The following is an 18,630-nucleotide window of genomic DNA, read 5'->3' on the forward strand; positions in this document are numbered from 1 at the left end:
GCACCGGGGCTCCTTTTCTTGGTGCTGGGCCAAAGTTGGTGCACTAAGCTTAGCAGGTACTACATCCACACCACCACATTGCTTTGGTTCATCGTTGCATCCATGGTTTCCTGTGTGGTGGTAGTGGTGGCAACCATGATGGGCGGTGGTGGGTCTAATGGAGCCTTCCCTTTGCTTGCCCCCACTATAGGTCCTTGAGGCTTTTTTGCTGCAGCACTAGTGCTTGATGCATCTTCTAGGCTCATCCTTCCCAATTCTTTCGATCAAGAGGCTTGCTCCACTGACAATTTAAGGGCAACAGTCATCTGCTCATCATCTTTTCTCTTTAGTCTTTCCTCCTCCTCTTGTTGCTTCTTCCTTTGTTCTTCTTTCAACTTTCTAGGCTCTTCTTTTGCCTTTTGTAGGTATTTCTCCCTCTTCTTCTTGGTTTTTCTTCCATTTCTCCTCTAGCTTTCTTGATTTTTTATGTGCGGTTTTTAAGGATTTGTCTTCTTCTGTTGTAGTTTCCTTCTTCTTGCTTGGGATTTTTAACATGATTTTTTCATTCTTTCCTTGGCTTGATGGGATAGAACCCTCCTCACCTTTCTCACTAATGGTCCTTTCACTTGAACCCTTTTGTTGCCATTGTGCTTAGAGTTGGGCTAATTTTTTCCTTGCAACTCGCTTTGCTTCTTCTTTCTATAGCCTGTTAGGTTCTTCCTCTCCCACATTTCCTATTTTTGGAGACATTGATGGGCTTTTTGTGACTAAGGAGTGTTGCTGCTCTTAAATAGGAGATCTCTCTGGTATCTCACCTACTTTTCTTCCCTTTCCATCTCTCCCATGGCTTCTTAGATGATGGCTATCAACACCCCTCCAAACCCTATCATGGATGATTTTGAAGTAGATGTTTTTCTATCCTATTCAGTTGTGGTGACCGATGACTCACCTCTTACAAGTCTTTGGCTTGATCACAATGCCTTGGCTGATGATTCAATCATTTTCTTGGCATAGAAATTAAAATTCACTTCATGTAGGGCCCCTACTATGATGATTTCAAGCATTGACACTTGTATCTGGGTCATAAGTGTATTGTATTGGTGACTAGAGAAAAGGGCATGCACCACCTTTGCTTGTAACTGGATGGTGGGTTAAGGGATGTCTGCTAAACTAATCCCTTCATTGCTCTGCAGCTTTGTCTTTGACATCTTCAACATGTCGTAAACATCCCTCTTCGATCTCTTTCCCTGTGTGTTTGCCAAGCCTAATGCCTTCTCCACTATTTCAGGGCTAAGTGCAACTTCTATCCTTTTGGGTGTGCCTCCTTGCCTGACGGGGTTATTGTACCACTGTTCTTTCTTGCATCGAAAGATATCAAGAACTCAATGCATCTTCCATGGTCAATTTTTTGGCTAATCTTCTCTACATATTTGTGGACATTGCATTGATCAACTATTTGCTTCACTGCATCTTCCTTGGTCACTAGCTCTTCCAAATTGCTGACACTATAGTATTTTAGCTAGTTGTAGACGTGTCTTAGTGGCCAATTGGTATCTTTTTTGCTCTTCCTCTGAGAATGGAAGTTATTCTATCATCTTGAGTTCCTGTTATGGCACAATAGCTTACAATTATCTCATTTGAGAGTACCTTTTGTATAAAGAGAAAAAGATTACGAACAAATACTATGGACTGGTGAGATTGTGAAAGATAAATAGAAGGGGGATGGGTGCAAACGGGAGACTCTTTATGCCAACTATAATCGTGTCTCTGCTTAGAAGGGTATTTGGAAAGAACTTCCTCCTCTAAGTCATCAAAGCTCATGAACTGGAAAGACATCTTTGAGGTTGTAATCACCCATAAGTCAGTGTTTAATTTAAAAAAAATTGTCGCCTGCCACCAGGAAGCTATCATGTGCACAAAAAGCTATCACCTATAGCAAGAAGTTGTCACCAAGGCTCAAGAAGCAGTCACCAACATCAAAATGCTGTCACATGAACCAAGAAGGAAGCACATTAAAAAACACAAATTTGCGTTTTGCAAAAAATGCAAAAACTAATGCCATCTGATGTAAAAAAGCCACCACTTGGTCCTTGGAGACTGTCACCTAGCTCCTTGGGAGATACATCACCTGTAGGCCCATACAAAGTAGTACTCTTCTACAGAACTATTGTAGAACCATGTTCTGAAGGCACATCAATAGGGACAATAGTAGATGATGCATATCAAGAAGCCATTTCATTAAAGATGACATCTTTACTAAATAATGTTTCTTGTTAGATAGAACAAAACATTTATAGGCCTTTCACTCCTGAGCATAACCAATGAGCACACTCTTGTGGGCCTTAGGTCCAACTTCCTCCTCTTTTCATTTGGGATATGGACATATGCAATGCAGCCAAAGACTTTCAACTAGCTGATGTGTAGCTTATGCCCATACAATTTTTGGTACGGTGTCATGTCATGATCACTTACAGTCAAAGTTTGATTGAGTACATACATTACTGTCATAATGGCCTCAACCCACTAGTAGTACAATGGCATGTTCTTCTCATTAGGCATTGCATGGGTAGTCTTGCTATCAAGGAGCCAAAAGATAGAGGGAGATGGGGATGGAGGAGAGTCCCCTTTCACACACCACTTATCAAATGAGATTTTATAGTATTCTAGACATGGAAAGATTCTCCTAGTAGGAGATTTTAATACCATGATGTAGAGCAGACAATGTGACACATATGATTTTGAGGATCTAGGGAGTCTATAGGTGATGGATGTAGAGGAGACATGCACATGCAAGATATCCATTGATACTAGAGGAGATAGTACTTGCTATGGCCAGTACCTACTAGAGCTAGGCTTACGACCCCATGTCATCATTTACAATGGGATGAAGAAATGGCCCAGATCTAGAGGGGGCTCTAGCACAATAAACTATGTACTAGGCTCCATTGAGATGATGGAAATAGTTAAATCCTTCACCATTCTCCTCATATCTGATCACAGAATATCATACCTACCTATCTCTCACCCTATCCTCCTCACCACACCCACATATTCTCGTCACCACCCATATCTTGCCCACCACTTTCTATTTTAGACATGAGCTAGTGGAAATATATAGCCATCATATATATGATGGGCTCACATAGTTTTAGCATAATACCTCCCTAGAGACACTCACCTCCTAACTCACCTTCATCCTCCACTTAGCTACTTTCCAAAGCTTTCCACACTCCACACACACTAGCAAATCCACTTGATTGGGCACCATGCCTCAAAATAAATGATACAATGATGAGTGAAGAGAACTATACATACATCTCAGGATTTAGAAAGGATTAGGGATCATACAAAGAGAGAAGCATGTAGGTAGATGGATACATTGACTCCTCATAAAATATGAGCATATGAGAAGGCACAATATTGGGATCTATACCATTTATTCACAAGCAAAGATTTAGCCATAGCATGGTGCAGATTGCAAGAGCCACATCATTCCACACTGAGTGACCTAGAGATATGGCACCCCTATGCAGAGGGACTATATGATGTACTATACTAGTCACCGATTCCCCATGCCCTAGCATATCCACCTTCTTCACATGTGATATGGTGAGGAGAGTGATCAAGCATCTATAACGTGGATGATTGATGGATCACACAGACATACAAGGTGAGCACTTCATTTATGCAATGGACATTTTGGATCCTCTCTTTGCTTTTATGTTCAATGGATTTCTAGCAGAGGGCTTCCTAGAGAGTGGACCATGCATACCATCATGCCCATCCACAAGTTTGGAGACCCCCTAGATCTAGGTAACTATATAACCATCACGGTGGGCCACACATTGGCCAAGATATATGGAGCAGTGATAGAGATAGAGCTCAATGTGTATGGAGAGAGGGAGATTGAGAACAATAGGACATAATAGTTTCCAATAGGGGTTCTCTACAATTGATCACATCTTCACCTTGAAGAGCATGATTGAGCAAGAAAAAATGAGAAAGAAGAGACTTTACTTCTACTTTGTGGATTTCTAGAAATCCTTTGATATATTTTCATGAGATAGACTATTACACAGGTTGTAGACACAAAGGATCCAATCAGACATTATTTGGGGCATCTATGCACTATATGAGAGGGTGGTAGGCCAAGCAAGATGCCCAAGAGGACTTTCAAACATAGTCTCTAGTACCATTAGAGTGAAGTGAGGATGTCCTCTCTCTTCTGCACTCTTCAATCTCTACATCAATGAGATAGAAGATCACATCATAGGAGGAGGTGGCAATGGAGATAGCAGGTATACTTGTCTCGATTATGATTTATGCTAACAAAATTGTATGGTCTCTGAATCATAGGAGGGTCTATAACAACGTTTATATGCCCTTCATGACTTTTCTACATAGTGTGGATTGATGGGTTAATCTAGGAAAAACCAAGATCTTGATCTTCCACACATTAGCCCTAGTGAGAAGGAGATTTGTCTTCACTCTATGAGCTAGATATGTGGAGCTTGTGGATTCATATGTTCACTTAGGGATTTCTTTCACTACATCTATTGGGAGATTCACCATGGCACATGTAGGCAGGGGTTGACTCACACCACAAGGGTATGAAACATTGGACATGATGGAGAGATAGTGCCACCATGTGTGCTTCCAAGAGCCTACCACATAGAGATATCCTCTTAATGCACTAGTCACACTAGCCACGATGTATGGTGCACCTATTTGGACCCCTAGCTTAGCTACATACCTATGGACACAGATCACAAGACCATAGATCATTATGTTCTCATGGATGATCCACAGTAGTAAACCATTAGTACCACATGAGATTATTAGAGTCGAGTTTGCTACACACCCCATGATGATGGAGGCCCTTTTTCAAACTATCAATTTTGTACATAAAGTACGTGACATGAATCTAAATAGACCACCTAAGAGGGCCTTCAAGGCCTGTAGGTAGCTAGCTTAGGAAAGACAAGAGACTTCATGGTATCTATAGCTTGAGAAGTGGCTTAGATGATATGGGATTGACATGGACCATCTCCTCCCTTTCAGTATGATCCTAAATCCCCCTTCATACACCTCTCCCACAAAGAGAGGAACTTGGTCATGTGGATTTTCATAAAGCATTTGATAATGTCCCATGAGATAAATTACTATACAAAGGTGGAAAATAATTAGGATTACATTAGACATGTTTTGGCGCATCTAGTCTATATGAGAGGATGCCCAAGAGAGATTTCATGTGTAATCTCTTGATCTAGACATGATTTGGTGCATCTATGTCTATATGAGAGGGTGATGGATTGAGTAACATGCCCAAGATATTTCATGTGTAATCTCTTGATCTAGGACTAGGACAAGTGAAGGTGATGGATTTATATTTCTATTTGGGGTTATCTATACCACATTCTTGGGAGACCCACTATGTCACAAGCAACAAAAGATTGCTCATGCAAGGATATCCAGAAATAGCCATGTTGGAGAGACAATACCATTATATAAATTTCCATGAGCCCCACACATATAGGTTGTTGTTTGATGTATTACTTACACTAGCTATCATGTATGGAGAACCTATTTGGACACATTGTTTGGAGAACCTATCTAAATACATTATTTGAGAATCTATCTAAAACATGCTTTGGAGAAAAAGAAGGTTATCATGCTCTCAACATGATCAACAATATCACATGTGAACATCAAAGTAGAGTTTGCAACATCGCTATAATTATTGAGGCCCTTTTCAAGATCCATATGAGCATGAGGTATGCATCCAAATAGATTTCCTTGGAGACATCTTGAGGCTTCTAGGCAACTAACACATCCAAGACATGAACTCATGGTATGGATACATGGAGTAGTGGCTCATAGGACATAGAATCATCATGGACCACCTCCCTCCTTTCTAATATGACCCAAACTCCCCCTTCATATACCTTTCTCAAATGGAGAGAAACATGGTAATGGACTTGATTTGTATCAACTACACATACACCACAACATCTCAACAACCCCTCCCTCCAAAGATGTTATACTATAGGGACCACCTTCTAAGGACCACAACATATGTTTTCATTGAGATACCTAGGTACATAGATGTATATATACTAGACGAGGTGCGAGTGGATATTGATAAACTCATGGTCTCTTCTTACCAACTAGAGATTGGGATAGGGAGAGTAGTCTACATCCTTATAAATGAAAGAATTTTTAGATTGTGCATAGAGAAGGTGGAGAGTGAGGAGCATTATATATGTAGATGCAAGGCCTACAACATAGTGTGCTCAAGATATCACACAATATTCAAAGGGAAAATCTCCCTTATACTAGTCATGGAATCCTCAAATTAGTGATGATCATACCAATTCTTCCTTGATATTCAAAGGCTCCATAGATGATTATACAAACACATGCACCATATAGAGCTGAGAGGAGGCAATCATAGGTGTGGGCTGGGATATAGGATTTTGGGTTGTGAATAGTTAATCCCCATTGACTCAATTTGGGAAGAACCTCCCTCCAAATATGGGGGGCATGGAAACCATCCCAGGATAAGTGTGAAGGCGTTTCACTCCTCCACAGACACATAGACCATCTAAAATGCCTTTGTTCTTTAATTTTTAACGTATAAAAAGAGCACCTGAAATGAGTTTTCAGTTAAATACTCTATCTCTAAGAGGAGCCCTAATGTTCCAAAGATGAACAAGTGCCTCCTCAATCTCAACATCTGACAATTCAATGCCCTAGATTCTGCAAATGTGGCTAAAATCAAGTCAACACCTTAACAATAGCTTCCTAACATGAGTGGAAGACAATGATTGGCTGATCTTCTTGCCTTCTATGCAGAGAGGGGGGGGTGTTATCCATACTAAGATGCGATTTACTACTACACCATTGTACCACTTCTATTTTGACCACTATCCATGATAGTTTACAAGGTTGAGTGAGTTGAGCAACCTCTTGATTGGCCTCCTCCAACACTTCTAATCTGCCTTGATGTAGCCAATGCCTAATTTTAAGGACTCCTTTTTTCCAAGATCCACAACTCTTAAATCATAAAGTGGGCCACTTTACTCAAGATAGTGAGCCACTTAACTTGAGTTAAGTGTGGCTAATTTTTTGGAGCCATGCACTACCTTGCCACACACCATTTTACTAGCATATGCCCTAAAGGGAAATGCTAATAAAATTACAAGGAGAGGGAACAACTATGGATGCTTTGCCTCATCCGACAAAGGCACCTGTGTTGCCTATAATCCTCAAACTTTGAAGTTGTCTAGATCTTAATGTGAATTGATGAAAAGCTATGATAGAATCCTGTCAAGATTGTGGGAGAGAAGGAAGGAGTCTCACTTGTAGCTTTCTTGCTTGCACAAATGGGGGAATACACACAAAGGTGGAGGCTGAAAACTGTTTTCCTCTTCTTAGTTATGTAAGCCAAAAAGAAGTCACATACAAAGAAATAGAAGAACCCTATATATGGGTCTCAAACCAAAGACAACTAAGGTGGCATACTAACTGAGCCACGAACTAGAGTAGATAAGGATAGCTGTCATCTAGCTATTATTCATGGGCGGTGTACCAACCGCATCTACAACTGACAAGTCGGTGACATAAATGCACAATGGTCACCCTGGCATATCACGAGTGGAGCTCGATATCTCAACACTCCCCCTCGAGCTCAATCCCAATTCCTGCACACCAAGCAGGTCTCTGAACTTGCGCAGCTTCTCTGCGCCCAATGCCTTCGTAAATATGTCAGCTACCTGATCCTCTGTGTTGACATAAACTAGATCAATAAGACCTAGTAAAACCCTCTCCCGCACATAGTGATAATGCACCTCAATGTGCTTTGTTCTAGCATGATAGACTGGGTTATTTGCCAAGTGTATACTACTCATGTTGTCACAATAAATGACAACTGGCCCATCTGTAGACTGACGCATATCATAAAGTAGCTTATGCAACCAAGCTACCTCAAATGCAGCCATTGCTGCACCCCTGTACTCAGCCTCTCTGCTCGACAAGGCAACTGTAGGCTGTTTCTTGCTGCTCCAAGTGACTGCAGCACTCCCAAAAGGGAACACATATCCACTGGTAGATCGTCTATCAGAAATGCTACCAGCCCAATCAGCATCAGTGTATCCATTCAACTGTATCTGGACCCCAATCTCATAAAATAGTCCATACTGCAATGTGGACTTCACATACCTGAATATGCGTCTAGCCGCATCCAAATGCGGTTTCCTTGGAGCCTGCATAAACTGACTTAGCAATCCAACAGAATAGCTCAAATCTGGCCTGGTAATAGTCATATAAATCAAACTTCCTACTATGCGTCTGTACGTAGTAGGGTCTTCCAGAAGCTCACCTGCATCTGTGCTCAGCTTCACATTCTGCTCCAAAGGAACTGAAATAGGCTTACAGCCTGTCATCCCATATTTGGACAGCATGTCCAATCCATACTGCCTCTGCAAGAGCTGTATCCCACTTGGTGATCTAATCACCTCAATGCCCAAGAAATAACGCAGCTCTCCCAAATCCTTCATCTCAAACTTCTGCTTCAATAGCATTTTCACATGAAGGATATCTTCATCACTGTCACCTCTCATAATCAAGTCATCAACATAAATGACAAGCAGCATAATACCTTTCTTTGTTTTTCTCACATAAAGTGAGAAATCTACCTTGGAAATCTGAAAGCCAATAGTGACAAGATATTGTCCTATCTTGTCAGACCATGCTCTAGGTGCTTGCTTCAAGCCATACAATGCTTTCTTCAACCTGCAAACAAACTCAGGATGAACAGCATGCACATAACCTATTGGCTACTCCATATAGACTTCTTCTTGCAAATCACCATGCAAGAAGGCATTCTTTACATCCATCTGATGTAAAGACCATCCCTTTGATGCAGCCATAGCAATGACTGCTCTTACGGTTGCCATCCTTGCAACCGGACTGAATGTTTCTTCATAGTCAATGCCATATGTTTGTGCATACCCCTTGACTACTAATCTTGCCTTGTATCTGTTCACAGAACCATCTGCATTGTGCTTCACCTTATAAACCCACTTACAGCCAATTGCATTCTTACCTTTAGGCAAATGTACCAATTCCCATGTAGCATTTGCTTCCAAGGCATCCATTTCTTCATCCATGGCTTTTTCCCATTTTTCTTTTCCCATGGCTTGCTCAAAAGAAGTGGGTTCTGGTTCCTGTATCACTTTGACCATATATGCACAGTGAATGGCTGTAAATCCATCATATTTCAGCCTATCCACAGGATACCTAGCTCTCGTAGACCTGCGCAAAATAGGTTCACTCCCAGGTGCTCTCAAAACATCCCTGGTCTTCCTTACTCCAGGTGTAACAATAGAAGGTATACCTAACTCATCATCAATGCTCTGTTCTGAGCCACTGGATTCACCATCCACATAAGAGTGACCTGCATTCACATCAAACATGGGCTGATCAACCTTCTCTTTTCCTTTTTGTGATACCTGCATACCACTATCTGCATTGCTTTGAGAAGATTACCCTGATCTCAATCTGCCTGTCCATGGCGAAGAATGTGAACCACTGCTAGAGGACGCTCCAGGTCCACTAATATTTTGTGACTACTGCTGGGAATTTTGTACAGCATTACCATTTTGTGCATCTACATCATCAATCACATTTACTGGTTTATACCAGCTACTCATCTCATAAAAAACAACATCTCTGCTCACTGTAAACTTACGAGTAGAAGGGTTATAGCATCTATACCCTTTTTGCTGCAGAGAGTAACCAATAAAGATGCACTTCTCAGCTTTCGGATCCAACTTGGATCTCAACTCATCTGGCACATGTACATAGGCAATGCAACCAAAAATTTTCAAATGAGAAATATCTGGTTTCCTACCAGTATACCTCTCCTCTGGAGTCATTCCATGTATTGTTGCAGTGGGAGTCCTGTTCATTATGTAGACTGCTGTAGCAACTGCTTCAGCCCAATAAAAATCTGGCAGGTCTTTTTCATTGAGCATGGCACGAGATACCTCTCCAATATGCTTGTTTTTCCTTTCTGCAATTCCATTTTGTTGTGGGGTATGACTGCATGAATATTGCTGCTTTATGCCATGCTCCTGCAGGAACTTTGCAAACTCATTTGAGAGGTACTCTCCCCCTCCATCTGACCTTAGGCATTTTATCTGCAGGCCTGTTTCTTTTTCAACCATAGCTTTAAGAGTTTTGAAATGCCCAAAAACTTCACTTTTCTTTTTCATAAAATACACCCAAACTTTTCTCCTATAGTCATCAATAAAAGTGACAAAATAATGACAGCCTCCAAGAGATGTAGCTTTAGTAGTCCACACATCAGAGTGGATTAATTCCAATGGCTTCTCACTCTCTTGAACATGTCTAGGAAATGGTTTCCTTGCCTGTTTTCCAAACTGACAGGCTTCACATACCTTATGCATTTCTGCAACCTTGAATTTGGGCAATCCTGCAACAATATTTTGAGCCTGCATTGATTTAAGTCGCTGTAGATTAACATGACCAATGCGTTTATGCCAGATATCAATATCTGCAACTACACCGGTCCCATGTGCAAACATTGCTGCACTCAATTCAGACATGTCTGCATCCAACGTAAACATTCTGCCCTTCTTCTTTCCTTTTGCTATCAAGCGACCTTTATTTTTCATATCCTCAACAAAGCATCCATGAGGATTAAATCTGACCTGCAAGCCCTGTTCAACCATTTGACCAACAGAAACCAGATTCTTGGTGATATTCGGGACATGAAATACATCGGATAGGTATTTCTTTTTCCCATCCTGCATAGACAAGGGAATTTTTCCAATCTGCACAATAGGATGTGCAGTATCATCACCAGTCTCCACAAATCCTGGTTTTTCCATTTTCCTTGCATCCTCTATCCATTCTGCATGACCTGTCATGTGGTTTGATGCACCTGAGTCAACATACCATACATCATTTCTTTCTTCTGCACTTGTCACAGAGTTGTTCATGTGCTGCACCATGAACAAATGCTCATTTCTGTCATCACCCTGTCTACTAGAAGATGCATAATTCCCTTGTTGCAGTTTTCCATTCATGATGTCATTCTTCTTTTTATAGCAGTCTTTAGCCATATGACCCATTTTACCACAGTAGTAGCATTCAACATTACTGTTTGCATTTTGACCTCTTTGCCATCCACCACGACCTCTTTGGCTCCCCCTGCCTCTAGAGTTACCACGTCCTCCTCCATAGGACTGGTTTTCTTGAGTTTGCTGCATATTCTGATTTCTACCACGGCCTCCAAATCGGCCTCCTCTACCTCTGCCTCTACCTCTTCCAGCATTTGAGTAGAAGACAGTTTCTTTGGAAGTTCCTCCTGAAGAAGATGCACCACCATTTCTCTGCTCCTCAGAAATTAGAAGAGCAATCAACTCCTCAAAATCAAGAAATCTTTCACGAATTGAAATGGATGTCCGAAACTGTGCATAATCCTTTCCTAGACCATTCAAGGTCACAGAAACTAAATCATCATCTTCCACTAGCGACCCAATGGATGCAAGTGCATCTGCAATCTTCTTCACTTTCATGTGGTAGTCATTGATGCTCATACTTTCTCTTTGCACATTATGCAACTCTTGCTTGAGCTGCATTTTCCTGGCTTGCGTATTTGTGCTATACATTTTTGACAAAGTATCCCATGCCTCCTTTGGCGTACTTGTATCCTGAATATGCACAATCATAGAGTCTGAAATACTGATAGACAGCCAGTACATAACTTTCCTGGTTCTCTCATGCCATGCTTTGAATGCCTGCATTTGCTGTTGATTAGGAACATCAGGAAGAACTAGTTCTTCTTCATTTCCTGCAACAAATTCCCAATATCCTTTTCCCATAAGGAAATTCGTCATTCTAAACTTCCATGCTTGGAAGTTGTTCTTGTCAAGCTTTTCAGTGACAATCTGTGAAAGAGAATCAGACGCCATTACAGAACACTGCAAAAAATTCTGTCACTGCAAAGAACACAACTTCAGCCTCTCAAGGGCTAATCTGTAAAACTGACGAAAGTGGTATTTGACCACACAGTCACTTCCTAGTGACGATTTTGCATCAATAGGCAACGGGGATGATTCTGTAACTCCCAATGTCTCTGCGCACATGTATACGATGCAATTTCTACAGTAACTTTTCACAGACCTGTAGAATAGTGCCTGCACAGCATAAAACTAGGCCTTTTCCTGAGTGCGTGCAGAAAACTTCCGCCTCTAAAACAGGCCCCGAAATGGCCTCAAATCAAAAAAACAGGGTCGCCAAGGGCTAAAGCCCTGTCCTGCAGCATATACTGCCCTCTTGCTTCACCACGAAGGGCGTCTCAACCTGAGACAATGCACTCTTGCAATTTCCGGCTGTGCTACCTGCAGAGATCTGCTCCCAAAATAGAAAATGAAAGCAACACTGCTCCTCTTACTAGAACACTGCGAGCTTGGCTTGCTTTCTTGAGCTCCTTACCAGAACAAGGCTCTGATACCATGTCAAGATTGTGGGAGAGAAGGAAGGAGTCTCACTTGTAGCTTTCTTGCTTGCACAAATGGGGGAATACACACAAAGGTGGAGGCTGAAAACTATTTTCCTCTTCTTAGTTATGTAAGCCAAAAAGAAGTCACATACAAAGAAATAGAAGAACCCTATATATGGGTCTCAAACCAAAGACAACTAAGGTGGCATACTAACTGAGCCACGAACTAGAGTAGATAAGGATAACTGTCATCTAGCTATTATTCATGGGCGGTGTACCAACCGCATCTACAACTGACAAGTCGGTGACATAAATGCACAATGGTCACCCTGGCATATCACGAGTGGAGCTCGATATCTCAACAAATCCGTCCCCCCTCCCCCATGCTAGTTGAAAAATATTGTCTCATGAGAACATATATGCATTTAAGTATTGATTCCCCTCCCCCCATCTTCCCCCCACCCATCCCCTTCCCATCCCACACACACCCCCCTGTGCCCCCCTCCTCCCTCTTGATTCCCTAAAAAAGTGTGCTTCTAAAAATTTTTGAATTAAAAAACCCATAATGTAAATTTTACATGAGGTGCATTTATAAACCCCTTCTGTTTTTGGAAAACTGCAAGTCCACATAATAAAAATACCCATTCTTTTGAACTCATGTGGTATATTACATGTTCTATAGGTGACCCCCCTGAGAAGCAGATCAGATGTCTCGACATCTATGGACATCAATGCATCGATCATTGCCTCCATATCAGGCTCCAAGATTGTAGGAAAGTCTAGAAGGCTGTCTCCTCTGATACTGACGGTATAGATTGGGTAGTATCTTCCAAGTGGTGGATTGGCTCAAGCACTCCATCCATCGCATGCCCATGAACTCTCCTAATTGGCCGCAAAGTGTGCACTCCTCCTTAGGATGAGACGTCACCTCCCTGTAATAAGTTTGTCGACCACATCCAATGTTTTTGTATATAATATTTAATTAGTTTGTGAATACAATGCATGATTGATATATACTTTTCTTACCGTTTGCTCAAAATCTGAGATCACCTGATCAATGATCTCTGATTGAAACTCGCAGAAGCATCGTACGTGTTCTATAGACAATCGACGTTTTTGTCTAATTGCTAGCTTACATCGAGAGGAAGGACATGGGACATGCTGATTAACATATGTCTCGCGATCTTGAACATCACGACCTTCATCGTTTTTCATTTGATTTACGTTACAACAAAAAAATTATTTTTGTTGTCATTCTTTTTTTTCTTAAATTGTTTGAAAAGAGATTTTTTCTCTTGTAACTCAACAAAATTAACATATGTAAAGTCTCCACCCACCTACAGATCGGGCCTACAGTATGTAAAGTCTAATATGCTATGCCTGGGGATGAGGCAGTAGCTACCCTATGTTGAAGTGTTTCTCGTCCCACGGTATTGCACCGGACCTCGCCACCTTTTTTCCTTTGCATTTAACAAAACCTCTCTCTCTCTCTCTCTCTACTACTACTACTACCACTACTATTACTAGTACTCACCTTCCCGAAGCATTGAATACATCCAAGATGCACCCTAAATAAAATCTCTCTCTTCTCTACTACTTTTTCCTTTGCATTTAACAAAACCTCTCTCTCTCTCTCTCTCTACTACTACTACTACCACTATTATTACTAGTACTCACCTTCCCGAAGCATTGAATACATCCAAGATGCACCCTAAATAAAATCTCTCTCTTCTACTACTACTACTACTACTACTACCACCACCACCACCACCACCACCACCACCACCACCACCAAGAAAAGAAGAAAAAACTACTTCTACTACTACTACCACAAATAAGAAAACTACCACTACCACTACTACAACAACAATAAATAAGAAAATAAGAAATTAAAGAACTACTGCTACTACTACTATTACTACTACTACTACTACTACTACAAACAAGAAAAGAAGAAATTAAATAATAAGATATTACTCTACTACTGCTACCACTCTCTCTCTCTCTCTCTCTACTACTACTACCACTACTATTACTAGTAGTGGTAGTAGTAGTGGTAGTACCACTACTATTCCTTTGCATTTAACAAAACCTCTCTCTCTCTCTCTCTCTCTCTACTACTACTACTACTACCACTACTATTACTAGTACTCACCTTCCCGAAGCATTGAATACATCCAAGATGCACCCTAAATAAAATCTCTCTCTTCTACTACTACTACTACTACTACTACTACTACTACTACTACTACTACTACTACTACTACTACTACTACTACTACTACTACTACTACTACTACTACTACTACTACTACTACTACTACTACTACTACTACTACTACTACTACTACTACTACTACTACTACTACTACTACTACTACTACTACTACTACTACTACTACTACTACTACTACTACTACTACTACTACTACTACTACTACTACTACTACTACTACTACTACTACTACTACTACTACTACTACTACTACTACTACTACTACTACTACTACTACTACTACTACTACTACTACTACTACTACTACTACTACTACTACTACTACTACTACTACTACCACCACCACCACCACCACGAAAAGAAGAAAAAACTACTTCTACTACTACTACAACAAATAAGAAAACTACCACTACCACTACTACAACAACAATAAACAAGAAAATAAGAAATTAAAGAACTACTGCTACTACTACTATTATTACTACTACTACTACTACTACTACTAACAAGAAAAGAAGAAATTAAATAATAAGATATTACTCTCTCTTTGTTTTTTATCCATTCATTCTCCTTTCTCCCTCCCTTTCTCTCTCTCTTTTTCACTTTCTTTATTATGTTTCATGTTTTTTTCCCTCTCTCTCTCTCTCTCTCTCTCTCGTTCCTTCTTTCTTTTTCTTTATTTCTCTCCCTCTCTCATTTCATTTCTTTCCTTCTCAGTACATATCATTTTTACAAAAACAAGCAAAATGAAAGGAGAAAAAACAAAAACAAACCAAGAGGGAACAATGCACTCACCGCAAAGGCCCGAGGATGGATTCTTGGCGGCTCCTCTTCGCCCTCCGTGTACTTCCTCCTCTTCTTCGCAAGCGGTGGCAGCAGTGAGAAGCTCTCCTTTTCCCTCTTCCTCTCTTTCTCTCCTCTCTCTCTCAAAGGCAAGATGCAGTTCACTCTCCCTTTCGCTCCCTCTTTCACTCTTTTACGCAAAATGCCACGCTCAGGTTTCGGCCCACTTTTTTTGCCTAAGTACTATCGCTATTTATATCGCTATTTGTGTCGCATTTGCAACACAAATAGTGACGCAGATAATTTGCGTCAGAAATGGCTGTCACTATATTGCTATATTCTTGTAGTGACTGTCTTTTCTTTTTCTTTTCACTCCTCATCTATGGGGCAGATTTACCTTTAAGTGGGAGGTTGTTGGGGGGTAAAGGCGCCTCTGCCTAGCCGCCTGTGTATTACTACACTGAGAGTACCTACCATTGCACACTACAGGTGGTGGGCACCCATCACTGTCACTTTATTCTTTATTCTTTTAGTGACAGTTTGAATAAAGGAAGTCCCGGTCACACATTGTGACTGTTGGAGTTTCCATTTGGTCTCTCTCTCTTTCTTGCTCTTGCTCTCCCGCCATATCTCTTCCAAACAAGCTTCGATCCTTCTCACCTTTCAAATAGTGAATATGGAAGGCTTAAATAGGCACAGGCTTGACTAGGTTTAGCCGTGCAACAAGTGTTGCAAGGTGGCAGCAGACATCATACCAACATGTGGCATGGGAGAGGAAGTCTAATTGAGCTCATGAGTTGGAGGGTTGAAGATGTCCAATCAGAACATCAGCCGATAGTTCTTCGATAAAGCACTATTCAAGTGGGCAGCAGCATGTAAACAACCTACTTAGTAAGTCCACAAGCATCAATAGGATGGCCGCAGACTTTATAGAAAGTTGAAGCTGCTACTAGCAAATCAACCTCATTGTAAAGTTCTACATTTCTCTTCATGTGAACTAACCCTTTCAATGGATAATTTTGATAAATGCCTACGATAATGCAAATTTTTTAATTATTATTCCCCTCCCCAAACCGACTGTCGTGCTGGAAGGGGAGGGGAATAGAATGAATGACAAAGCTCCTTGGTGGAGCTCGGCGCTTCCAGCCGCCATGCACAACGACACGGAGAGAGGGAGGATTTCCTTCCCTCTCCCTATAAAAACCCCCACTCAAGGGAAGGCCAGGGAGGAGGGAGAGGACGACGTTGCCAGGACCTCACTGTGAGAAGGAGGAAGAGGGGAGTACGCTGCCTTGACGCGTGACAGAAGAGTTGAAGCTGGAAGAGAAAGAGGGGGAGGCTGCTGCCACGTCTCGAATACCCTAGGAGGAGCCGCTGCCATCGTCGACCAGAGAGGCCTTCACCCCCCCATCCCACGTGGAAGTTTTAGAAGCTTCCTAGGGGGGAAGCTTCTAAGGGTCTTAATCCCCCTTTCACCCCCATGGCCCAAAACTTCCCAAGGCCCCCTTTTGTATGCATTTTCAAAACCACCCCCCCCCCCCCCTCAGTTTTAATTTTTTTAAGGGCCTTTCATCCCTTCTTGGGCCTCACCAAATTCTCCCTACCCCCCTCCCCCCCTGTGTCTAAAGCATTATTTGCCTTCTTCCATGGGTGGTGGAACCTCGTGTCTAAACCCTTAAGCCCCTGTCCGTATGACAGATTGAAAACCCCTGTGTGTAAAATCCCTTATCTCCCTTCCCTTGTGACATATCGAAGAGCTCATAAGGTTTCTTTTTTTTTCCTTAGCCTTCCCATGTTGCCGTGGGCTTTAAGAACCGCATGCTTTATAAAATTCCTTAAGCCATTCTCTTGGACTTAGGGATTACTTCCCATTTCTCCCGTGGTTAAAACCCTTAGCCGTTCCTTACCCTTTTCAAAATACCCTTGGTACTTTGACTTTTTTTTTTCCCCCTACTCGAAAAAAGAGAAGAAAAGTATTGAGGTGCAAGGGAGCAACGGTGGAAGTCCGAAAAGGAGTGTAAAACTGCTTCCACGTCCGAAGGACTACAATTGCGACGCCTCCTAAGAAAGTCCAAGGCGCAATCGCGAGAGGGTCATCTCCCGGTATCCATGTGGATATCTCACCCCAAACCCAGGTTTTTCCTTCTTAATTTTTATTTTATATCGTTGTAATTTAACCATGCAAGGTTAGTTGTTAGAAATAGGATATATTTTGTCCTAATCATTCATGACGAAATACATCTAATGGAACATGCAAAATAAATAAAGTATAAACGTTCTTTTTTTCAAAAAGCTTTATGCATGGAAATTAATTATGAGCTAGATTATTACCCATTAAAGCAATATACTTCGGTTAAGCCTAAAGGTATAAAACTGCATCTCGCACTATTAACCCCTATTCTTTTACAATGAATCATCATGGAAAGTGCAAATCATGATAGGACTCTTACGATGCATAAACTCTATGAAATTATTGTTGCTAACTACATAACTTAGCAAGAAAAAGGTTGCTTATTTAGCATGAGTTTTGTTCGCAAAGAAAAGGGAAGATTAGTTGAAATTAACCTAACCTCAAATCGATAAAGTTTAGGATTGAAAAATCAATTGACACATAGATAACAAATCATGTGGAAGTAATCTCAAAATTACCTTCTAGAGTTAACCAAGTTGATATAAACTTAAAAATACCTAGGCTGTGAAATATTCGTTGGGAATGAGTTAAATTCCAAGAAACATCTATACCTTAAATACTTGTCCACATTCCCTGAATGTAGGGTCAGTAAATTGTAATCATAAAAGGAACTAGGGTTTGTCCCTGAGATCCTTTAAAAATATATATATATATAGCTAGGAAACCCTAGGTCTAACAATGTCAGCTTAAAGAACCTGAAACGGATTGTTTCGTGACTTCATTATTGCATAGTATGATGCGGGACTTGCACAACAAGTACGTAGTCATATGGTCTTGTGATTGAATCACAAGAAGAAAGGCCAAATTCTTGCAACAAGGATGGCGGATCCTTACGCAAGTTATCTTGCAAGAGGATGTATATTTTTGATATCCTTCTTGAGTAAGGAAGTTTAATTGGAGATTAAAAAC

The sequence above is a fragment of the Lygodium microphyllum genome, chromosome 1 (assembly GCF_053477565.2).
Source record: "Lygodium microphyllum isolate KBCC chromosome 1, Lygodium_microphyllum_v1.1.10, whole genome shotgun sequence".
Lineage (NCBI taxonomy): Eukaryota > Viridiplantae > Streptophyta > Polypodiopsida > Schizaeales > Lygodiaceae > Lygodium > Lygodium microphyllum.